Consider the following 26,957-nt stretch of genomic DNA (forward strand, 5'->3'; position numbering starts at 1 on the left):
CCATCTCTTTGAAGTCGTCATTAAAGGAGTCAGTGTCGTTGCTGTTAATGTTAAATTCGCTCGCTGCTGCTCTATTCCCGTGTTCTACTGTGTGACTGATTGCCTTGAGTTTAAACTCTGTGTCGTAAGCGTGTCTCTCAATAGGAGCCATGTTGGGGTCTTTACATAAACACACAGAATCCCAGCATGCACCGCGCGTTTCTTCTTCTACGGGGGTAAATAAAGTCGGCGGCTGCTTACCGTAGAAAAAGAAAGAAGAAGCGCGCTTCTTACTCTACGGGGGAAAATAAAGTCAGCGGCTGCTTATCGTAGAAGTAGAAGCGCACTTCCTCTTCTACGGGGGAAAATGAAGTCGGTGGCTGCTTACCGTAGTTGCGAGACCTGTTGTGGCTCAATATTGGTCCTTATATAAGGCGCCCTGTCAGCTTTTGAGAAAATGTCAGATTTTTAGGTGCGCCTTATAATGCGGAAAATACGGTAATTAAAATCAGTTTTATTCAACAAGTATGTTTAATATTTTGGCCACTGTAACATTATAGTTTGAACAGTAACACTGTGTTTGAATATTTTAGTATGTAAATATTTGGTGTATAAAACCTTGTTTTTTCTTTTATCCATCAAAATGTGTGCTGTGAAAAGACTTGACAGCATAGCTTCAGTAAGATGTGCTGTCTGGCAGAGAAATTTGAGTGCTTTGTGCCTCTGAAACACTTGGGGGCAACACTGAGTCTTTTCACTTTCTCGTCATTGAAGATGGCTTTTTTCATCCTTGTCCTGTGACTCCAGCTGGTTTACTATGTACTATAGCGCCCGGGCAGTTTTTTTTTCCCGGTAAGTCAACATTGTGAGAAACCTGACACTTCGCTTGTCACCTACTCTGTGGCCAAGTGGTTAGTTAGAGTGTCCGCCCTGAGATTGGTACGTTGTGTGTTCAAACCCCAAAGACTGTAAAAATGGAACCCATTACCCCCTTGCATGGCACTCAGCATCAAGGGTCGTAATTAGGGGTTAAATCACCAAAAATGGCCACCGCTGCTGTTCACTGCTCCCCTCGCCTCCCAGGTAGTGATCAAGGGTGATGGGTCAAATGCAGAGAATCATTTCGCCACACATAGTGTGTTTGTGACAATCATTGGTACTTTAGCTTTTACCCTTTAACTTATGATTTAGCCTGATAGCTTCTTTTGTTGCTAATGAACTAAAGAGATATGGAGAGTGCTATTGGAACTGAAGCTGTATTACAAGACTTTTATTGCAAATGTTGATTGAAATTGCGGTGGAGAAGGTGGGTTGTATGAATGATATGAATCAACACAAGAAACGTATTAAAAGTCAACCAATTACAACCTGAAGAATATGTGTTGTCGCTATGCAAGGTTAGAATGTTTTGGAGGTGTACCTCACGCTATGCAAAAGGGTTTGGAAGGGGGAGACTCCGCTCACCTTGACACAGCAGCATACATAAGTGGTAGATAGAATAGAACAAATAGACCCGTGGAAATACTTAACAAAGAAGAAAAACGAAAACTAGGGAGAAGAGAAGAGTCCCACAAAGATAAATCCCAAAGGGTAACCACACTTTTTTTGGAAGTTTGCCTACCATTCACAATCTTTATGTAGCACAATAACGCATATCTTTCTCTTTTCTTTATACATTATCATTTGTAATATTTGTTTCTTATCACACGGCTAACAATGTGGCTAAAGGGAGTCATTTCTCTGCTCATAAAGCCCTCTAAAAAAACCTTCAAAAACACCAACAATATTCCCTTTACATCTCTTGACTTGCATATTAACCAGGTATTAGCAACAGGAAGGGATTCATATAGCTCCATTCATGGGTAGATCTCAGGTGAGAGGAAGGGAGGGGTTAATCATTTTGCAATGCAGTCTGCTGAAAATTATGGAAAGCACCACTCTATGCAGCAACTGACACTGTGGTTAAAGTTGGAATTGCCACAAAACATCCATCCATTTTCTACCGCTTAATCCCTTTTGGGGTCGCGGGGGGGCGCTGGCGCCTATCTCAGCTACAATCGGGCGGAAGGCCAAACATATTTTGAGGTATTCAACACTTTACTGCCATCTGCCGGCTAAAGTAGATAGTGCACCCCCCCATGCGTCACGTTTTGGGTGTCAGGCAAACGTGGCAGACTTTACTGCACTACTGTAATATGAGGTAACTTGCTTATGCAGCCGATAAACTGCTGCATCACTTCTGAGTTTGGTGAAACGTTTGTGCTAGATTATAGTAGAAGGTTGTGGCCATAAACCAAGACATTGGTCAACTTTTGCCGTTGTTGTCTCTCATGAAGTCTGTCATGATTAGCAATTTTTTTCGATCCACTATGGACTGCACTTTCACGATATTATGTTAGACCCACTCGACGTCCACTGCATCTAGTCTGCCCTAGAGGGGGGGGTCACCCACATCTGCGGTCCTCTCCAATGTTTGTCATAGTCTTTCACATTGACACCCCACTGGGTTGTGAGTTTCTCCTTGCCATTACGTGGGCTCTGAACCGAGGATGTCGTTGTGACTTGTGCAACCCTTTGAGACACTTGTGATTTAGGGTTATATAAATCAACATTGATTGTTTGATGGATCGAATTTTTGTATTTTGTCGAATGTTGTGATGCATCTGTGAATTTAATGCGTCATAAGGTCGTGGTGTTCTTGTTAAATTTTTCGCTTTGAAAAATGTTACTGTGACATTACTTTTAAGGAACTCAGGAGGAATTACAAAGAACACCGTAACAAAATAGCATGCAAAATACAACAACAAAAGATCACGATAGGAACAAAACATGACAAACTGTATATGTAGCGTAACCTTCAATTAAGTGGTCAAGTAAGTTTTGGTTTGGTGGAAACGCCCCCAAATGGCTCTTTAGAAGCAATATACCGACCCCTGGAATACACTGAAGAAAAATATAAACCAACACTGTTATTTTTGCTTCAATTGTTCATGAGTTGAACTCAAAGAGGTAAAACTTCTACTATATACAAACCCCATTTCTATATGTGTTGGGAAATTGTGTTAGATGTAAATATAAACAGAATACAATGATTTGCAAATCCTTTTCAACCCATATTCAATTGAATGCACTACAAAGACAAGATATTTGATGTTCAAACTCATAAACTTTATTTATTTTTTGCAAATAATAATTAAATTAGAATTTCATGGCTGCAACACGTGCCAACAACACTCAATAAACGTTTGGGAACCGTGGAAACTAATTGTTGAAGCTTTGGAAGTGGAATTCTTTACCATTCTTGCTTGATGTACAGCTTAAGTTGTTCAACAGTCCGGGGTCTTGTTGTCGTATTTTATGCTTTATAATGCGCCACACATTTTTGATGGGAGACATGTCTGGACTGCAGGCGGGCCAGGAAAGTACCCGCACTCTTTTACTATGAAACCACGCTGTTGTAACATGTGACTTGGCATTGTTTTGCTGAAATAAGCAGGGGCGTCCATGATAACGTTGCTTGGATGACAACATATGTTGATCCAAAACCTGTATGGACCATTCAGCATTAATGGTGTCTTCACAGATGTGTAAGTTACCCATGCCTTGGGCACTAATACCCCCCATACCATCACAGATGCTGGCTTTTGAACTTTGCGCCTATAGCAATCCGGATGGTTATTTTCCTCTTCGTTCCGGAGGACACCACGTCCACATTTTCCAAATATAATTTGAAATGTGGACTCGTCAGACCACAGAACACTTTTCCACTTTGCATCAGTCTATCTTAGAAGAGCTCGGGCCCAGCGAAGCCGGCGGCGTCCGTGGGTGTTGTTGATAAATGGCTTTCGCTTTGCATGGATGAGTTTTAACTTGCACTTACAGATGTAGTGACCAACTTTAGTTAATGACAGTGGTTTTATGAAGTGTTCCTGAGCCTATGTGGTGATATCCTTTACAGACTGATGTCAGTTTTTGATGCAGTACCGCCTGAGGGATCAAAAGTCAATAATATCATTGCTTATGTGCAGTGATTTCTCCAAAATTCTCTGAACCTTTTGATGATTTTAAAGACCGTAGATGGTAAAATCCCTAAATTCCTTGCAATAGCTTGTTGAGAAATGTTGTTCTAAAAATGTTCGACAATTTGCTTACAAATTGGTGACCCTCGCCCCATCCTTGTTTGTGATTTACAAAGCATTTCCTGGAAGCTGCTTTTATACCCAATCATGGCACCCACCTGTTCTTAATTAGCCTGCACATCGGTGGGATGTTCCAAATAAGTGTTTGATGAGCATTCCTCAACTTTATCATTATTTATTACCACCTTTCCCAACTTCTTTGTCACGTGTTGCTGGCATCAAATTCTAAAGTTAATGATTATTTGCAAAAAAAAAAAAAATGTTTATTTGTTTTGACATCAAAAATGTTGTCATTGGAGCATATTCAACTGAATATGGGTTGAAAATGATTTGCAAATCATTGTATTCCGTTTATATTTACATCTAATACAATTTCCCAACTCATATGGAAACGGGTTTGTACACAAAATACCTATTCCTCTCAAATATTGCTCACAAATCTGTCTAAATTTGTGGTAGTGAGCACTTCTTTTTTGCCGAGATAATCCATCACACCTTACAGGTGTGGCATATCAAGATGCTGATTAAACAGCATCATTATTGTAGAAGTGTTTCTTCGGCTGCCCACGATAAAAGGCCACTCTGAAATTGGCAGTTTTATCACACAGCACAATGCCACAGATGTCGCAAGTTTTGAGGCAGCGTTCAGTTGGCATGCTGACTGCAGGAATGTCTACAAGAGCGTTTGCCCTTGCAATTGTTATGTTGGACCGAGGGGAGATGACGACACAGAAACCAGGGGGAAAAACTCTAAATATTGTATTGTAAATATAATAGTATATATATATATGTATAATAATCAAACAATACTAAATATAATAACTAAGGAAATGTTGTGTGACAAAATCCAAGAGTGTGTATGGTGCAAGACTATGTGTGTAGATTAGCTGTTGAGTGTTACCGTAAATGTTGAACGAGAGACGAGGAAGTCCAGGGGAGAGTGAAGTCTACAGGTCCAAGTCCAAAGCTGGGAAAGTCAAGGATCGATGATCCAGGGAAAAGTGAGACGCACAGCGTACTGTGGTGACAGCACAAGAAAACACACACTGTAAACATGGAGGGGCAAACACAGAGAGAGCAGGAATGCATCAAGCAGGACGTGGCTTACTGTACGCGAACAGAAGGTTATATTCCGGCTAGGGATGGCAGGTTGTGACAGCTTCTGAAGGCAGCTCGCTCATCATGGGCACGTGCGGTGATTGCAGATTGTCTTTTTCTCCTATGTCCCATTCTCCCTTGTGGAGGGGGTCTGGTCCGGTGGCCATGGATGAAGTACTGGCTGCCCGGAGTCGGGACCCAGGATGGACCGCTCGTCCATAGTCGGGACCCAGGATGGACCGCTCGCCTGTGTATCGACTGGGGAAATCCCTGCGCTGCTGATCCGCCTCCGCTTGGGATGATTTCCTGTTGGCTTCACTATGGACGTGACTTTCGCTACTGTGTTGGATCCACATTGGACTGGACTCTCACGGTTGTGTTGGATCCACTATGGATTGAACTTTCACAGCATCATGTAAGACCTGCTCGACATCCAGTTGTGTACAGAGGAGGGAGGGAGGCGACAACCAGGGTACAACTGCGGTTCACAAGGTTTATTTAAACCTTTGATGATTACATGGCGTGTGTATGCTACTCTAAGTTAATGAGTGTTGACTTTGTGTAATATTAATAATGTAAATGTTATTGTCTGTTTGTTGTCTGTGAGTGTTGGTTGTATCCTTCGTCGAATCCAGAGGGGCAGAGCGAAGAGGCAGTTCGTGAGCAGGCAAGAGGTCAGGGGGCAGGAGCGAGGCAGCGTGGTCTGGGTCCGAGCAGGGAGGTCGTGGATCGAGGAAGGCAGATAGGAATCTGGATGGATGTCGAGAGGCAAGGTACGATCACGGAAGACAGGGGAGTCACTGTGGAAGACACAAGGGACATGAACAAGGGAGACTTGGAGAGAGCAAAGAGCAAAGCACAGGGGAGGGAATGCCAGACGTATTGCTTACTGGGAAGATAGCGACGTTCTGGCAAAGGTTCCTCTGGTCTGCTGGTCTTTATACGGCTCACTTTCTACAAAACCAGGTGTGTTGATTATTGATAAGCTGCAGGCTTGTTGCTGCTTGGGCGTGCTGCACTCAGCACGAGTGAGGACGAGTCTGAGTGCACTACCAGCAGAGGCGCCTCTTGGCACACTGTTAGTAGAGGCGCACGCAGCTCCAGCCGCTGAGGAAACGTGGGTTCGACTCAGCGTCATGACACATCCATTGCTTTCGGTCCCCTGGGGGTGGGGGGGTTCTCTCCAAGGTTTCTCATAGTCATCATTGTCACTGTCACCGACGTCCCACTGGGGTGAGTTTTCCTTGCCCTTACGTGGGCTCTACCGAGGATGTTGTTGTGGTTTGTGCAGCCCTTTGAGACACTGGCGATTTAGGGCTATATAAATAAACTGATTGATTGATTGATCGCGAAATGATCAAGTATGACACATAGAATGGACCTGCTATCCCCGTTTGAATAAGAAAATCTCATTTCAGTAGGCGTTTAAGTTCATGAATCCAGATTGACCTCTATTACAATCCCCAAAGAGGACACTTTAAGTTGAAGATTACTTCGATGTGTAGAAATCTTTATTTATAATTGAATCACTTGTTTATTTTTCAACAAGTTTTTAGGTTGTTTTTTTTCCAAATAGTTCAAGAAAGACCACTACAAATGAGCAATATTTTGCACTGTTATACAATTTAATAAATCAGAAACTGATCACATAGTGCTGTATTTTACGTCTTTATCTCTTTTTTTCAACCAAAAATGCTTTGCTCTGATTAGTGGGTACTTGAATCAAAAAAAATGTTCACAGGGGGTACATCACTGAAAAAAGGTTGAGAACCACTGATTTATGGGAATGCGTTCATTAGCACAACATGATCATGAAAAGCAGTGTTGAAACTATGCAGATTAACATGTAAACTGGAATAGTCTCATTTATTACCATAAATGGATTAACATGGACCCCTAAACAAGTTGAAAAAGTTATTCGGGTGTTGCCATTTAGTGGTCAATTGTACGGAATATGTACTGTACTGTGCAATCTACTACTTCAATCAATCAATGCTTGCAAACACATCTTGATTTACAGACAATAACATGCACCTGGGAATAGGCGGGCGGGCAACAGTGAATTGGCTCTAGTATGTGAATGTTGTGTATCTGAGTTGGTCCTGTGATAAGGTGGCGACTTGTCCAGGTTGTACTCCGCCTTCCGCCTGAGTTCACCTCCCGCGACCCCGAAAGGAACAAGCGGTAGAAACTGGATGGATGGATAGATCAATCAATCAATCAATCAATCAATGTTTATTTATATAGCCCTAAATCACAAGTGTCTCAAAGGGCTGCGCAAGCCACAACCACATCCTCTGTTCAGATCCCACATCAGGGCCAGGAAAAACTCAACCCAGTGGGATGACAATGAGAAACCTTGGAGAGGACCGTAACAATCAACAGTAAAATTGAGATTCTTCGTTATTTTGCATGTAAAAAATTATCGAAGTGTGCAGGGAGGAAAAAAGACTGCTTAGTGTGCGTGACTGTGCTCCAGCCCAACAAATCCGTGCGCTAACCCCTGCCGTTCCTTCTCACGTTGAAGCTCATGTGTGCTTTGACTCACAGAAGCAAATATTACAAGAATAAAACAAAGCTGTGATTGACCCTTCCCAGTGATGGGTTTTCTTTCCACCTACAGACAAATACTTTAGAAAGTTGAAGTTTTTACACTAATCTGGCATTTTCTAGCATCCCTCCTTTTCTGAAGTTTAGAAACAACAATGATCTAATGTTTCTTTTTATTTTTTATTCATCTTCTGTATCCTGGACATAGACAATCTTCACATTCATTTCAGAAGCAGCAGGGGACATATATGTCCTGGTTCCCTTCTCTATCTTCCTAATATCCCTGACTGTCTCACTTTACATTTGTATTTGAAGCCTGACAACACGCCTTTCATGCACAGAACAGAGTGCACATGCTGCCTACCTGTCTGGCAGCAGGGGCTTGTTAGGTTCAGGACATTTCTTGGTGGAATTTGCATCTCCTCCCTGTGCTTGTCTGACTCCTCAGTGGCGACGCTGATTTATTTCCTTTAAGACTGTAAATTAGAGCTGTGAAAAATAATAATAATAATAATTGTTGGCACTCAGGGTGTTTATTACAGTCTTCTACTGGTCTACAACCTTGTCCCTAAGGTCAGCTCGTTGGCCTTGTCCTAGTGTTTGTGTAGCAGGTGTATTTTTGTAAATAATGGGTGCTATTTTGTAAACAATTTGCACTCAAGTGTTTTTATATGCGTTTGAAGTTACGCACATGTGTTTTATTCATATTCTCTCATCCAGGCCGTGGACGTACTATGGATGTCCGATATCGGACTTCCGATATTATCGGTTGATAAATGCTTTAAAATGTAATATCGGAAATTTTCGGTATCGGTTTTAAAAAGTAAAATTTATGACTTTTTAAAATGCCGGCGTGTACACAGACGTAGGGGGAGGTACAGAGCGCCAATCAACCTTAAAGGCCCTTCCTTTGATATTAACGCACACAAGTGAATGCAAAGCATATTTGGTCAACAGCCATACAGGTCACACTGAGGGTGGCCGTATAAACAACTTTAACACTGTTACAAATATGAGCCACACTGTGAACCCACACCAAACAACAATGACAAACACATTTCGGGAGAACAGCTGCACCGTCACTCAACATAAACACAATACAACAAATACCCAGAACCCCTTGCAGCACTAATTTTTCCGGGACGCTATAATATACACCCCCCGCCCCCTTCACCCTCAACCCAACCCCGCACTTTCTTAGACTTAGACTGAGACTTTGTGAAAGTCAAAGTATAGTATTTCCCATAGTTGTAGTGGGTATCAGGATTATCTCAGGGAGAGCATGTCCCAAATTTCAAACTGCTGTTTTGACTTCAATAATAAATATGGCAGTGCCATGTTGGCTTTTTCTTCCCATAACTTTAGTTGATTTATTTTGGAAAACCTTTTTAAATGTTTTAATGCATCCAGTAGGGCATCACAACAAAATTAGGCATAATAATATGTTAATTCCACGACTGTATATATCGGTATTGGTTGATATCGGAATCTGTAATTAAGAGTTTGACGATATCGGTATATCGGATATCGGCAAAAAAGCCATTATCGGACATTTCCATGAGGCATAAATTCGCAAGTCTGGAATCTGGAGTCAAAGTTGAGGCGGACTTTGCCATGTTCAACAAATATTAAATTGACCCAATCAAATACAAATAATTAATGGCTTATTATCTGAAATTTGCAGTGGACATGTTAATGGACATTAGCGATGCATTTAAAAAAAAAAGTATTTTACCTCAATGCTGCTTACAGCATACGAGAAGAAGGGCTTTAAGGGCGTGTGTTGCAGCCACATTTCCTGGTGGTCGCTGAGAGGTGGGGGTGGACTCTGGAATAGATTTGAAGTGGATTTACTATGTCACAAATATAAGATGGCATTAATGCTACAAAATAAAGCGTAATACTAGAAAGTTAAGCGTACAATAAAGCGGTAAAAAAAAAATACAACAACCTTATCTGGCCTCTCACCTGGGGACGTGGCTTAGTTGGTAGAGCTACTTGAGGGTTCCAGGTTTCATTTCAGATTTCACCATCCTCGTTAGTGCCGCTGGTTCCTTGGGCAAGACACAATATCCTTGCTTCCAGTGCCACCCACATACATTTAAATGTAGCTAACTACGCAAAGCGCTTTGAGTTTCGACAGAATAAGAACTATATAAATATAATTCACTTCACTGTTACCTATTTTCTTACTTGACACAGGTGAATACAGTTCATTAAGGCAAGGCAAGGCAAGTTTTCAGGCTGGATTTGAACATTGCCAATGTTGAGGCACGTCTCATTTTCAGGAAGACTTCCATATTTTAAAAGCGTAAAACTGAAACACACACTCATCATGTTTGGTCCTGACTAACAACCAGCAGGAGACCACTCCCCAAGGTTCTGATAGCTTGAGATGGTTCGTATGCGAGATGTACTTTACACAAGACCATGAAAAGATTTGTTCTTAACCAGAGCTGTTTTAAAATCTTTAAATAGTCATTAAATATTTCCTGTTACACCACCACACATACAGTATTGCTCGTCCATCCATCAATTTCTTACCGCTTATTCTCTTTGGTGCCTATCTCAGCTACAATCGGGCGGAAGGCGGCCACCTTATCGCAGGGCCAACACAGATACACAGACAACATTCACACTCACATTCACACACTAGGGGCCAAACCCCCCCCTAATTCTGGATCCTACAGAGTGTGATTAGTACGAGAAAGCTAAATGTGCACGGCTGAAGCTTATATACGCATGATGCAATCAAATTTACCTCATCTTGATATCTTGATATTTAGCTGACATTTACAGCTCGAATTGTCCCCGACTTATCATGTTGTGCTGCTTCAGTCCAGGATATTGTCTTTCATTGATTTTCTTCCTGCTTTATTGGAGTTAGTGTTTTTTCCGTTTCTTGTCAGTCTGAATTACAGTGGGGCAAAAAAATATTTAGTCAGCCACCGATTGTGCAAGTTCTTCCACTTAAAATGATGACAGAGGTCTGTAATTTTCAGCTGTGAGAGACAGAATGCGAAAAAAAATCCAGGAATTCATTTGTAGGAATTTTAAAGGATTTATTTGTAAATTATGGTGGAAAATAAGTATTTGGTCAACCATTCAAAGCTCTCACTGATGGAAGGAGGTTTTGACTCAAAATCTCACAATACATGGTCCCATTCATTCTTTCCTTAACACGGATCAATCGTCCTGTCCCCTTAGCAGAAAAACAGCTGCAAAACATGATGTTTCCACCCCCACGTCTACTAATTCCCAGTACCTCGAATTTATACAGGGCTGGGCGATATGGCCTTTTTTTTAATATCTCAATATTTTTATGCTATATCACGATACACGATATATATCTCAATATTTTGCCTTAGCCTTGAATTGACACTTGATGCATATCATCACAGAAGTATGATGATTCTATGTGTCTACATTAAAACATTCTTGTTCATACTGCATTCATATATACTCATTTCAAACTTTCATGCAGAGAATGAAATCACAATTAAGTCAAATGACCAAAAGTTTATTTATTAAACAGTTATTAAGCAATGGCACAAACATTTATCTCATTTCAAAACAGAAAGTGCAAAATTGTCAGAGACATTTTAAAACAAGCTATGAGTGCACTTTTATGCATGATGTCACTAAGATGACATATCAAAACAACACTAAATTAAAGTACACTTTTTGTACAGAATGCAACTACAATAGTTTAATACAAATAAAGTACACTAGTGTGCATGATGTCAAACAAGAAATTTCAATAACTGTCAAATAAAAACGAGCTACATAATAGGAAATCAAATCGCTATGTGGTAGGTTACTGCGGACGTTATCTCCTTATGTTGTTCACAATTTTTTCCCCACGGTGTTGATGTGGAAATGGTTGCCTCGGCATTTTGTTGGTGTGGCACCGAACTGAGATGTTGATATGCGGAGTATGCACTCTTCATTCCCTGGCAGTTGACTTTTCAAATGATGTTACATATTAGCATTGCAGCTACTTTTTGTAGCAACGCCTGCTGCATCGAGCCCACTCATACCTGGATAAGGGAAATGGCACTGTGAGGATCCTGTTCCTGGACTTCTCGAGTGCCTTTAATACCATCCAGCCCCGCCTCCTTCAGGACAAGCTTTACAAAATGCAAGTGGACCCCTGCCTGGTTGTCTGGATTTCGAACTACCTCACCGACAGGCCACAGTACGTCAGACTGAAGGACATCACGTCTGACACTGTGATCAGCAGCACCGGAGCACCGCAGGGAACGGTGCTGGCCCCTCTTCTCTTCACCCTGTACACCGCTGACTTCTGCTACAACTCAGAGCTGTGTCACATCCAGAAGTACGCGGATGACACAGCCATCGTCGGGTGCATCAGGGACGGCAGAGAGGAGGAGTTTCGGAACCTGGTGAGGGACTTTGTTGTCTGGTGCCACACGAACGTCTTGCAGCTCAATCCGTCAAAGACCAAGGAGCTGGTCATTGACTTTGGGAGGTCGAGTCCACGGTCACAACCTATTGTGATCGAGGGAGTTGAGGTACAGACCGTGGACTCATTCAAGTACCTCGGGGTTTGGGTGGACAATAAGCTGGACTGGACTGTTAACACGGACCACCAGTACAAGAAAGGACAGAGCAGGCTGTACTTCCTCAGGAGACTGCACTCCTTCAACATTTGTAGAAAACTCCTGTGGATTTACTACCAGTCTGTGGTTGCCAGTGTTCTGTTCTACATGGTAGTGTGCTGGGGGGGCAGTACATCTAAGAAGGACAGCTCCAGACTTGAGAAACTGATCAGGCGGGCCGGTTCTACAATCGGAATTAAACTGGACTCACTGGTGACGGTGGCAGAGAAGAGGACTGTGGACAGACTAGTAAGCATCCTGGATGATGCCAGTCACCCTCTGCATAGCGTTATCAGTAGCCACAGGAGCCTGTTCAGTGCTAGACTGCTTCATCCCAAGTGCAGGACTAATAGACTCAAGAACTCCTTTGTCCCACACGCCATTAGACTGTACAACTCCTCTCTGGGACGGGGGACGGGGGGTATTAGGATGACAGGGGATGCAAAACATTAACAGTGCAATACGTTTTCATAACATGGTCACTACTGCCTACTTTGTCTTGTTATACTCTTATTTTACTGTTATATTGTTATTCGCATTGTTTCTATTCTTTTTGTAATATTTCTCTATTTGTTTTCCTTTTAAACCCCCATTATTTACTTTTTACTTTTTTTTTTTTTTTTAATTGATCTCAACTCTGTACACTGCTGCTGGAATTTTAATTTTCCTGAAGGAACTCTCCTGAAGGAATCAATAAAGTGCTATCTATCTATCTATCTATCTATTTGCCCCACACATGACAAATTACAGTTGTCTGTTTGACATATTCCCACTTGAAGCCAAATCACCGCCAGACAATGGACCCCCTGCTGTTTTTCTTGGGAATTCATTCTTCCTTCATTTGTTACCAGATTGGCACCTTCGTTCTCTCGTATCACCACTCGCAACACAGCTAACGTTACCCATGCTGCTACCTCTCTGCTCCGCGAGGGCGTATACGTATGTGACGTATGATGTCACAGTATGTGACGTATGAAAGAAGGTGTGCTTGCTGTCTGCGAGAAGGAGACACAAGGAGTGGGAAGAGCCTGTAGTGTAATGCCCGCAGCTAAAAGCAACTGCATGAGAACGTACAGTATACTCGAATATCACGATATAGTCATTTTGTAAATCGCACAGAGACAAATCCGCGATATAGCGAGTATATCCATATATCGCTCAGCCCTAACTCCACGGCACCAAATTTTGTTACTTTTGAATGTATTCGTATTGGTAATAAATATTAATTTGTTTAATAATAAAGTGTTTCGTTAATGTGACAATTAACAGTGGATTCCATTATATTCTTACACTTTGCAGTATCACTTGCAAGTATTACACAGTAGACTTTGTACGGAGTTGCAATTCCAAGATGTTACATGGCCGCAATGTATAGACCAGTGGTTCCCAACCACTGGGCCACAGAAGAATTTTTTATATATATATTTTTTTAGATGTTTTGTCTATTTTTTTATTATTTTTTTTGTATTTATTAGCTCAACATAAAAAACACATGATACACTTACAATTTTGCACCAACCCAAAAAACCTCCCTTTTTCATGACCCCAAAAAAAAAAAAAAAAGCCTGCCTCTTCACGATCAGTGGATAGGATAGGTCTTTATTTTCATTGCACAAGAACAACAAATCTTTGTTTTCAGCACTAACCGGTTCAAGATTAGACAAAAAAAACAGTGAACAGGGTTACAGAACAGGAACGCTGATGGTTCGCCACAAAGCGCCGCGTAAAAGATAGGGGAAAAGGTAACACCCTGGGGAAGGATGAGTAAAAAAAATACAATCTAGAATGGGCTCCTAAGGGGGCCCTGTCTGGAGTGGGGAAAAAAACCTCCATAGCAAAGCACATATACATATTACAACTTACATCTCGAGATATCTAGCATCAGAGGGAAGGGAATGTGGGGTCGTGGTGGTAGGCCGCAGCTCTCAGGCGCCGACCATCCTTTCATAAGCCCTATGGGATTTGCGTCGAGGGCGTTGGATTGGGAGGCGTGGGGTATGTATGTGTGTAGCGTACATTTTTATGGATGCATGTGTATGTGTAAGCCTGCAGTGTGTCTCTGTTCCGCAGACTTGATGTCGTGCAGCCGATAAGTCTAAAGTCAACAACAGGTGTGTGTCCATGAGAGACAAGAAGGGAGATTTTTGTGTCTTTGCCGCACTGTCCTTCAGGAGTGTCTCGAAGCCAGGGAAACAATCCAAATTAGAATGTTGTGTATACGAGTGAAAATTTGCTTTACACTCTAAATTGTCTGTGACTGGTCTTCAAACCTGCGGGGCAGACAGTTCGAAGTGATCCAAGTGTCCACTGTTCTTCCCGCATCCTCCAATCATTTGTGGCAGCTTTGGGGTACTTTGAAGACTGTAAGCAATTTCCAATTTGTCGACAAACCAGAGCAACGCTTACTCCAATCAGCAGATGTCCTGTTGTCATATTTCCGAATAGGTAGATATCTTCGGGTCCTCGACTGAAAAGGGTCACCAGGCACGCGGCACTCCTTCTCCCAAGAGTCCGTCGAGTGTCCATCAACAACCGCTCCATCCTGACAAGCAGGTTCCCCTAAACCCAAGATGTTGTCAATTTCGTTGATGCCAGTTAAATAGTTCTAATGTTAATTTGGAGAGCAGTGCAAAAAAGAGGCAACAAAAAAATTTAAGACAAGACAAAGAAGCAAGCGGGAGAGATAAGGGAGAGGAAAGGGCAGCGTCCGCCCTCGATGAGTGCCAGAGAGAAAGTGTGGAGCAATGATTGACATACCTGGCTCGGTTTGGTGATTAGGATATGCACCTGTTTTTCATCACCATCGGAGTGCATTGTTTGCCAGCACCACATCTCAAACGGTGGTGGTTCCTTGTATTTTGTTTCATGTTTGTTGCTCGGTGTCACACGTTTGCCCTTTTCAAGCTGTTTTTGCCAAGGTCTCTGCTTTTCCACCTGTGGACTGCTACTTCAGCCATGTCAGTGTTACTTGTGTCATCTCTTTTCACTCGCTCCATGCATTTTCTTAGTGATCACAAGGCCACCAGCAACCATGCCAAGAAGAAACAAGCCATTTATATACTAGTCAGTATTAGCCATACTATCCAACACTGGCTAGACATTCCACAGGAGCTTTCCCAATTAGCTCTTAGATAAATAACAAACATTGAAAATCATAAGATCAAGGATGTCATCGGCGATTGAACTTCGACTGTCACAAATTGCAGATAAGGGTGAAAGTAGTTAGTTTCTTAGACAATGGTAGCGATTTGGCGAAGTTTCGCTAATATTGTTAGCTATCATTAACAAACGTAACAACAACAAAGAAAACAATATTTTTTTGTAGCATCTCTGAGACTGCTTTGAGTTTGTGTGTACACGCTGCATGGGTGATAGCTGTAAATACCAATCACTTTTTTTTCAGAACGGCAAAAAGTTTTATTACGTAAACTTAGTAATTTAAAAAAATCGACTATAGACAATTTTAAAAGGGGCCTGTTATGCAAAACCTACTTTTCTTACCTATTGGTACCTGTTTGTATGTATTTGTGATCTGCAGAAGTGCCCAGATTTTAAAATCAAACCATGAAGGCATTGTGGAGATATTTATAAAACAATCTTGCCTTCTTTCCAACGTCCCTTGAAATGAGCCATTTGGAAATTACACAGCACGTGACATTTTTCCATGTGATGTTGGCGTAAATCTGCGATGAGGTGGCGACTTGTCCAGGGTGTACTCCGCCTACTGCCTGAATGCAGCTGAGATAGGCTTCAGCGACCCAAAAAGGGACAAGCGGTGGGAAATGGATGGATGGATGTCGGCGTAATTTCTATACATGGTAGAAATTTACACAAATCGGCCATGGTAGTCCGGTGTTGTCGTCAAAAAGCTTTTTCTATTTTTCTTACATCTTGTTGTGCAGCAAACTGGATCATACATGCACATGCATCCTTCACTTTTGCCCTTTGTAATACTTGATATGGAAGAGTTTAAAACTACATCAAAGATGATGGGGAGAAAACGCAGTTGAAGTGGAGGCACGTAAATAAGACCATCCACATCCTTAAACAGCCAGAAACCGGTCTTGGAGACGGTTTGTGAAAAGTAATCTTTGCAAAATCTTGACCAAAAAAACACTATTACATCTTATGTAGACCACAAGGAAGGTTTTTAAATGTAGAGAAATGACCCTTTTAAAATAAATGTGTTCTGTTAAAACACTGAAGGTAACATAACCTCGCTAATGTTTTTTTTGTTGTATTTTTTTGGTTTGAAAAATGTAACTCTGAGCAAGTTGCAAACAGCCCCTTTCATGTATATTTATCTAATTTAGTCTCATTTGACTCTCCATACAGATTGTCCAACACGGCTGATGTACGAGTGGTCGCGGTGTTTGTCACGCCATTGTCGTGCCCTCCTTCTTTCTCACTCACGGAGAGTGACAGTCAGGTAAATGATGTTTATTTTGCTTTTTAATTGTTAATTCAGAATGACCTTAGTATTCTATATCCTCATCTCAATGGATGTTTCCAGGTGTCTCAATTGAAGCGAACAGATTAGATTAGATTGCTTTCTGCAAGTTTGTTTTACCATTTTATTAAGTCTGGTGAACACTGCATTCAAACCTCAAGTGCAATGTAATGTTTCCCCTTCCCACGGCGGTGGACTTATTCCAACTTCAGAAATGTGTACGTCCAAAAGTACTTAAGTGGATTTAAGAATAAGCACAGCTCTTGCTCCACCCTGAGTGTGACCATAGGCGGATATTCACGTGCAACATTTATTCTGTGGCAATTACTTAAAGCTTATATACTTTAACTAAAAAAAAAATCATATTAGCATCATGCAGTATATCATAACAATAATAATTTCAGAAAAAAACTGTATTTCTGCGTGCTGTCTGCCTTATAGTTAAGAATTTTAGTAAATAAACCCAGGAAGACAAAATCATCGTCCAATCACAGGATTTAGAGGTAGGAGGGATGAGCAGAGTCCATGAAGGAGCCTCCTCATTGGCTAACGCAATATATATATATGAATATATCCATATATATATATATATATATATATATATATATATATATATATATATATATGAATATATCAATATATATATATATACATATATATATATATAATATGTGTGTGTGTGTGTGTATGTACATATATATTTTTTTATTTAGATATATATATATGTGTATGTATATGTGTATATATGCATATGTGTGTGTATATATGTATATATGTGTATATATATATATCTCTATATATGTGTATATATAGATATTTGTTTAAAAATGTGTGTGTATATATACATATACATACATACATATATATATATACATACATATATGCTATATATATATGTATGTATGTATGTATATATGTATGTGTAGATATATATATCCATCCATCCATCCATCGTCTTCCGCTTATCCGAGGTCGGGTCGCGGGGGCAGCAGCCTAAGCAGTGAAGCCCAGACTTCCCTCTCCCCAGCCACTTCGTCTAGCTCTTCCCGGGGGATCCCGAGGCGTTCCCAGGCCAGCCGGGAGACATAATCTTCCCAACGTGTCCTGGGTCTTCCCCGTGGCCTCCTACCGGTTGGACGTGCCCTAAACACCTCCCTCAGGGGGCGTTCGGGTGGCATCCTGACCAGATGCCCGAACCACCTCATCTGGCTCCTCTCGATGTGGAGGAGCAGCGGCTTTACTTTGAGTTCCTCCCGGATGACAGCGCTTCTCACCCTATCTCTAAGGGAGAGCCCCGCCACCCGGCGGAGGAAACTCATTTCGGCCGCTTGTACCCGTGATCTTATCCTTTCGGTCATTACCCAAAGCTCATGACCATAGGTGAGGATGGGAACGTAGATCGACCGGTAAATTGAGAGCTTTGCCTTCCGGCTCAGCTCCTTCTTCACCACAACAGATCGGTACAACGTCCGCATTACTGAAGACGCCGCACCGATCCGCCTGTCGATCTCACGATCCACTCTTCCCCCACTCGTGAACAGGACTCCTAGGTACTTGAACTCCTCCACTTGATATATATATATATATATATATATACATATATATATATATATATATATATATATATATATATATATATATTTAAACTTGTTTGCAGTAAAGAATGGCTGCAGAATACCAAACTGGAAAGATCGCAATACCTGCACTTGCCTCTACAGCATATGCTGCTAAAAAACAAAACACAAGAGGAAATCAGAATAATATAAGAAAGACGCTGGACGTCTAAAAAAAACAAAAACCCTTGAATTTGGTCTGGCGTGTTCAAGATGGAGGGCATGATTGTGGGCCAGTCTTGGACTAACTATGGACGCGGAAGTGACTGTTTTCCTTCTCGACAGGTTCCATTTTCCTATATTTTGTGTGTATCTCTTTGCCTGGTGACAAAGTGAAGTATGCCGTGAAGCAAGTCAGCACATTTGTAGTTTTTCGTGTGTCAGGATTCCTGCCACACTCCTTAAAGTTGCAAAGGGCCAGTTAGAGCAATACAGAACCCCTCAGGCCATGACGGAGATGTCGTTTAACTAGTTGTAAATCGACATATCATCCCAAAAGTTATGAAAATATTTGATGAAGGTTGAAACGTTACTTAGTGCTGCTTTAATTAACGTTTTTGGTTTAATTGTATCTGTCATAGTAATTTTAATGCAAAATACTTTTTACTTTTATTTTAATATATTAAGACGAAACGCTACATTCATTTTGTTTTATTTAGTTTAGTTGTGATCGCTACATTTAGTTATGTCATTGTATTCATTTTTAATCTATTGATTACTGCTTGCAATTTGCTTAAGCTCGTCACATGACTACATTTCACCAATTTCAACGGAGTTGGGCAGTCACATGACTGTACTCAAACTGCCCACACTGTAAAAAGTGACATGACATGGACTAAGTTTACACTGCAGGCCAAAGTGGCCCCAAACTGATTTTTTCTAAAACTGTTTTTTTTCTCCAAGTGATTGTTTACACTGCAAGTAAAATGTGATATTTATCAAACTCCAGTGTAAATGCGCAGAGGCCCCAATATGGCCCCAAAGTGGCCTCAACATCACTTGCATGCACAGTTTAATAAAGTAAAAACAGAGGAAGTTGCCCAGATTCCGTAAATGAACAAGGAAGTTGCTACTTGTACAAATACAAAATAAAATACAAGTTGCCAAACCTTAAAAATGATTGTTTTTTTTTTACTTGAAAATAAATACAATACTCTAATGTATGAATGGTAATACATTTGTGAGAGTTCTAATCTTTCTATGGCTGTTAACTAGAGGCAACACGGACATTAGCGTGGATCCACATTAGCTTTATTTTTTAACTCGCTTACATAAACAACTTATGCAATGTACCAAACATGTCAGCAAATTCGCCACAGCGTCAATTTCCGTCTTTCAACAATTGCTATTTCTTAGGAATGAAAATATATATCCATATATTACTTATAGCCTATTATTTGTGCACTAGTGATGCGCGGAAAAATTGGTCGCTGAAAAAATTGGCCCCTGAAAAAATACTTTGCTCACCGAAAGCGGATGGTGTGAGTTATCCACACCCGTTGGCGGGCTGTCTTTCCCCACGCACACGAATGGCATAAATCGCCCAAAGTTGGCAAAAAAGTTGCACTCAGGTCATATTGCCGTTTAGACTGAAGTCACATTTATAAAGATCAAATTCCAATCAGATTCCGACTACCTCCTTATGTGGCCTGAATCTGACGCCAAAAGATCCGATTTGAAACACTTTGGAGCATTTAGACTAGCAGAAAAAATCTGATCTGTGTCACTTGAGGGCAAAAAATATCCGATTTGGTGTGCAGTGTAAACGGGGCCGTGATGATAATATAACATCCATATCATGCGCTGTCATATGTGTCAGTAGAAATCCTCCCATTTTACCCTACAAGAATTTCACTTTCAACTTGAGAAAACACTTTGCAGTAAGTCTTGAGGTTTTAGCTGAGCATATGCTGGCATTAGCCCTGTTCTCTCTCTCTCTCTCTTTCTCTCTCTTACTCACCAACCTGTTCAAATACCAAAAACTATATGAATTAAACATGAATCAGAAGTTAGTCACCGTTACCAGTACATAGCCATTTTTTCAATGAATATTCAATGCTTAAGTTATTATTTGGATGACTACTTTTCACCACTTGAGTCATACAAAACCCCAAAACCAGTGAAGTTGGCAAGTTGTGTAAATCGTAAATAAAAACAGAATACAATGATTTGCAAATCCTTTACCACTTATATTCAATTGAATAGACTGCAAAAACAAGATATATAATGTTCAAAATGAGAAACTTATTTTTTTTTTTTTTACAAATAATCATTAACTTAAAATTTATCGGCAGCAAAACATTGCAACAACGTTTTTTTAATGGGAGACAGGTCTGGACTACTGGCAGGCCAGTCTAGTACCCACACTTTTTTACCACGAAGCCATGCTGTGGTAACACGTGCAGAATGTGGCTTGGCATTCATTGTCTTGCTTAAATAAGCAGGGGCGTCCATGATAACGTTGCCTGGATGGCAACATATGTTGCTCCAAAACCTGTATGCACCTTTCAGCATTAATGGTGCCTTCACATATGTGTAAGTTACCATGCCTTGGACACTAATACACCCCCATACCATCACAGATGCTGGCTTTTCAACTTTGTGCCTATAACAAACCAGATGGTCCTTTTCCTCTATGGTCTGGAGGACACGACATGCACAGTTTCCTAAAACAATTTGAAATGTGGACTCGTCAGACCACAGAACACTTTTCCACTTTGCATGAGTCCACCTTAGATGAGTTTGGGCCAAGCTAAGCCGGCGGTGTTTCTGGGTGTTGTTTATAAATGGCTTTCGCTTAGCATTGTAGAGTTTTAACTTGCACTTACAAATGTAGCGATGAACTGTGGTTACTGAGAGTGGTTTTATGAAGTGTGGTGATTTCTTTTACACACTGATGTCGGTTTTTGATGAAGTACCGCCTGAGGGATCGAAGGTCACGGGCATTCAATGTTGGTTTTCAGCCTTGCCGCATACGTGCAGTGATTTCCCCAGATTCTCTGAACCTTTAGACGATGTTATGGACCGTAAATGGTGAAATCCCTAAATTCCTTGCAATAGCTCATTGATAAATGTTGTCCTTAAACTGTTCGACAATTTGCTCACGCATTTGTTCACAAAGTGGTAACTCTCGCCCCATCCTTGTTTGTGAATGACTGAGCATTTCATGGAAGCTGCTTTTATACCCAATCATGGCGGCCACCTGTTCCCAAGTAGCCTGTTTACCTGTGGATGTTCCACATAAGTGTTTGATGAGCATTCCTCAACTTTCTGAGTCTTTTTTAACACTTGTGCCAGCTTTTTAGAAACATGTTGCAGTCATCAAATTCCAAATGAGCTAATATTTGCAAAACATAACAAAGTTCACCAGTTCGAACATTAAGTATCTTGTCTTTGCAGTCTATTCAATTGGATATAGGTTGAAAAGTATTTGCAAATCATTGCAACCCCGAAGGGAATAAGCGGTAGAAAATGGATGGACATATTCTGTTTTGATTTACGATTTACACAACGTGCCAACTTCAATTGTTTTGGGTTTTGTATTATTTTAAAGTGAGTGTACTCTTACTTGAGTACACTTTTAGCTACTGCACCCACCTCTGATTGTGACAGACTTATGATGATTAATAGATTAGAAATTGTAAACGTGGCCACGTAGAGTCCAAAATGACATGCTACCATGTAATTAATATCAATAAAATAAGACTATTTAGCTTCTTTAACAAAGAACGATATTAAGTTACAAATATATTCTTATATTACTTCTGTTATCATATAATGCTGTGTAAAAAAATGTGGTTGAATTTAATACGGGTTGCTGCATCCTGCAAATCGTTTGTGTATTAGATGTCCCTTTTTTTGTTTCGTTAATTGCTATTTTTTCCTTCCAATAATATTGAGTATTTGTGGTTTTGCAGCAGTTTAATTATTAATTTATGTTTGTCTTTTCAGTAATGTAAGACACATTGTTTTTCCTAAATCCTATGCCCAAAACATGACACATTCAACTTAATGGGAGGATTGTCTGGGTGCATCTAAAAAGAATAATTGTATAATAATGATAATAATAATCATTCAACACAATTTTTATTGTGAGTGACTGATTGTGATGGACGACATGCTGGAGTTAATGCATGCAGAAGTACATGAAGTCAAATTACACACATGCAAGCACAGGGAGAATGTTAAAACTAGATATACACTATATTGCGAAAAGTATATGGCCACCTGCCTTGACTCACATATGAACTTGAAGTGCCATTCAGTTCCTAACCCACAGGGTTCAATAGGATGTCGGTCCACCTTTTGCAGCTATTACAGCTTCAACTCTTCAGGGAAGGCTGTCCACAATGTTGCAAAGTGTGTTTATAGGAATTTTTGACCATTCATCCAAAAGTGCAATGGTGACGTCACACACAGATGTTGGTCAAGAAGGCCTGGCTCTCAGTCTCCGTTCTAATTAATCCCAACAGGTCAGGACTCTGTGCAGTCCAGTCAAGTTCATCCACACCAGATTCTGTCATCTATGTCTTTATGGACCTGGCTTTGTGCACTGGTGCACAGTCATGTTGGAAGAGGAAGGGGCCCGCTCCAAACGGTTCCCACAAGGTTGGGAGAATGGAATTGTCCAAAATGTTTTGGTATCCTGGAGCATTCAAAGTTCCTTTCACTGGATCTAAGGGGCCAAGCCTAACTCCTTAAAAACCACCCCACACCATAATTCCTCCTTCACCAAATTCCACACTCGGCACAATGCCATCCCAAATGTACTGTTCTCCTGGCAACCTCCCAACCCAGACTCATTCATCTGATTGCCAGATTGAAAAGTGTGATTCATCACTCCAGAGAACTCGTCTCCACTGCTCTATAGTCCAGTGGTGACGTGCTTTATATCCGACGCTTTGCATTGGACTTGGTGATGTATGGCTTAGATGCAGTTGCTCGGCCATGAAAATCCCTTCCATGAAGCTCGATGCGTACTGTACGTGGGCTAATTGAACTTTGAAGCTCTGTAGCAACTGACTGTGCAGAAAGTCGGCAACAGCTTTTGCACTATGCGCTTCAGCATCCGCTGACCCCTCTATGTCAGTTTACGTGGCCTACCACTTGATGGCTGACTTGCTGTTGTTCACAAACTTTTCCATTTTCTTATAATAAAGCCGACAGTTGACTTTTGGAATATTTGGGAGCGAGGACATTTCACGACTGGATTTGTTGCACAGGTGACATCCCATGACAGTTCCACACTGGAAATCACTGATCTCCTGAGAGCGGCCCAGTCTTTCACAAATGTTTGTACAAACCCCGTTTCCATATGAGTTGGGAATTTGTTTTAGATGTAAATATTAACGGAAAACAATGATTTGCAAATCATTTTCAACCCATATTCAGTTGAATATGCTACAAAGACAACATATTTGATGTTCAAACTGATAAACACTTTTTTTTTGTAAATAATCATTAACTTTGGAATTTGATGCCAGCAACACATGACAAGAAGTTGGGAATGGTGGCAATAAATACTGAAAAAGTTGAGGAATGCTCATCAAACCCGTATTTGGAACATCCCAATTACCATGAATTGATTAACGTGGACCCCGACTTAAACAAGTTGAAAAACGTATTCGGGTGTTACCATTTAGTGGTCAATTGTACGGAATATGTACTGTACTGTGCAATCTACTAATAAAAGTATCAATCAATCAATCAAAGGTGTTCAGGCTATTTGGGAACAGGTGGGTGCCATGATTGGCTATAAAAGCAGCTTCCGTGAAAATGCTCAGTCACCAAATGCATAACCAAATGCATAACAAATTGTCAAACAGTTTACGAACAACATTTTTCATCGGGCTATTGCAAGGAATTTAGGAATTTCACCATCTACGGTCCGTAATACCATCAAAAGGTTCAGAGAATCTGGATAAATAACTGCACGTAAGCGATGACATAACAGACCTTCTTTCCCTCAGGCGTTACTGCATCAAAAAGCGGCATCGGTGTGTAAAGGATATCACTACATGGGCTCAGGAACACTTCAGAAAACGACTGTCAGTAACAACAGTTTGTCGCTACATCTGTAAGTGCAAGTTAAAACTACTATGCTAAGCCAAAGCCATTTATCAACGACACCCAGAAATGACGGCGGCTTTGCTGGGCCCGAGCTAAGCTAAGATGGACTGATGCAAATTGGGAAATTGTTTTTGGAAATGGTGAGCGTCGTGTCGTCCGGACCAAAGAAGAAAATAACCATCAGGACTGTTCTAGGTGCAAAGTTGAAAAGCCAGCATCTGTGATGGTATGGGGGTGCATTAGTGCCCAAGGCATGGGTAACTTACACATCTGTGAAGGCACCATTAATGCTGAAAGGTCCATACAGGTTTTGGAGCAACATATGTTGTCATCCAAGCAACGTTATCATGGACTTATTTCAGCAAGACAATGCCAAGTCACTTGTTACCACAGCGTGGCGTCATAGTAAAGGAGTGCAGGTACTAGACTGGCTTGCCTTTAGTCCAGACCTGTCTCCCATTGAAAATTTGTGGCGCATTATGAAGCCTAAAATACCACAACGGAGAACAACTTAAGCTGTACATAAAACAAGAATGGGAAAGAATTCCACCTGAAACGCTGCAAAAATGTGTCTCCTCATTTCCCAAAGGTTTATTGAGTGTTGTTAAAAGAAAAGGTGATGTACAAACGTTTGTAACACAGTGCTGAACATGCCCTTTCCCAACTACTTTGGGACGTATTGCAGCCATGAAATTCTAAGTTCATTATTATTTGCAAAAATGAAAAATAAAGTTTATGAGTTTGAACATCAAATATATTGTCTTTTTAGCATATTCAACTGAATTTGGGTTGAAAAGGATTTGCAAATCATTGTATTCCGTTTATATTTACATCAAACACAATTTCCCAACTCATATGGAAACATGGTTTGTAGAAACAGTCTCCATGCTTAAGTGCTTAATGTTATACTCCTGTGATAAGGACACCTGATTCTGATCATTGGGATGGGTGGCCAAAGACTGTTGGCAATATAGTGTACCTGGAATAAGGCACAGGTGTATATATATATATATATATATATATATATATATATATATATATATATATATATACACCGTACATATATACATACAAACCGTACAGGCCAAATGTTTGGACACACTTTCTCCTTATTCAATGGGTTTTCTTTATTTTCATGACTATTTACGTTATAGAATGTCACTGAAGGCATCTTAACTATGAATGAACACATGTAGGGTTATGTACTTAAGAAAAAAAAAGTGAAAAACGTGAAACAATGTTTTATATTCAAGTTTCTTCAAAATAGCCACCCGAGTTTGCTCTGATTACTGCTTTGAACACTTGGCATTCTTTCAATGAGCTTCAAGCACACCTTTGGAATGAAAACCATTTCAGGTGACTACCTCTTGAATTCTATTAGTTGTCTGTGGAATCTTTGCAATTAAGAAACAAGTTTCTGTAATCATTAAAATTCCTAAAATACTGTAAGTAATACATGTATCATTAATGTGCCTGTTACTACATTGTTACAGCCCTGTATTTAAATTGTTGTTGAAGGTTTTTTAGAAGGATTTATAGGTATGCAAATCCCCATTACCTGTATTGTTAGTGGAAAACTGCCAGTTTAAAACTGATAACCACAGATTTATGTCTCACATAGTAGTGGCTAATGGCCCAAAAAATTCGGCAAAAGTGCAGTTTTCCTCAAATGCCTTATTTCAACTAGCTCGACATAGTTTTGGGCAAAAAGTTGATGTCACAGCTCTATTGAACAACGTTCACTTCACTGCATAGTTTTGGGTGTAAATGGGAAGAGGCTGCAGGTGTATTGTTGCTCCACCCCGCACCCAGAAAGAAGAGAAAACACTGCAAAAAGCAAAAACACCTATTGGGGATAAAATAATCAATATAAAAGACGAGATGAAGCGTGAGATTTAGTCGGAAGTTTACCACCAGCTTGCGAATGTGACTTCATCTTTCATAGAAGTAATTATTGTCAGCTGAAACATCAATAAGTGTTACAATTTTCTGGAAAGGTTTCCCTGTCGGCAGGCCCCGGTGTGTTATTTTGTGTAGCAGATAAAGCAAACGATGTAATCCTACTTCTTATTGCAAAAGCACATACCGTAGATGTCTGGCTGTCAGACAGCCGACAAGGTGAAGCAGAACAGACGACATTCCTGCTCTCCTCCCAAAAACAACACCTCATAAACTCCTGTAAAGATACTTGTAAGTCACTGCAGGGATTATTAACAGCTGCACTGGAGACGTTTCCTTCCTTCTCGCTTCCACAAAGATGTTTACAGCACTTTGGTTTGGAGTACACATATCAGTGCGTAAAGATGGAGGTGTGAACTGTGGCTGCCCCTGCTTAACTCAGCACTTTTTTTATTCAAACAAATTTTAGATGGGTGCCCTGGTTGAAAGGGTGTTTGAAAAATTGCAACATTTTTTGCTTAGTGTTTTGTTTGAATAA

At 40.6% G+C, this 26,957-nt stretch overlaps 1 protein-coding gene across 1 annotated transcript in view; it reads left to right on the forward strand.

Annotated features, from left to right (window-relative positions):
- The window catches only part of LOC133541135 (cell migration-inducing and hyaluronan-binding protein-like), a 352,912-nt gene that overhangs the window by 99,686 nt on the left and 226,269 nt on the right, over nucleotides 1-26,957 (forward strand). The window contains exon 2 of the mRNA XM_061884247.1: nucleotides 16,724-16,817. The gene's annotated coding sequence lies outside the window, so the exon portion shown is untranslated. The remainder of the gene's footprint in view (nucleotides 1-16,723; nucleotides 16,818-26,957) is intronic.

The sequence above is a fragment of the Nerophis ophidion genome, linkage group LG02 (genome assembly GCF_033978795.1).
Source record: "Nerophis ophidion isolate RoL-2023_Sa linkage group LG02, RoL_Noph_v1.0, whole genome shotgun sequence".
NCBI lineage: Eukaryota > Metazoa > Chordata > Actinopteri > Syngnathiformes > Syngnathidae > Nerophis > Nerophis ophidion.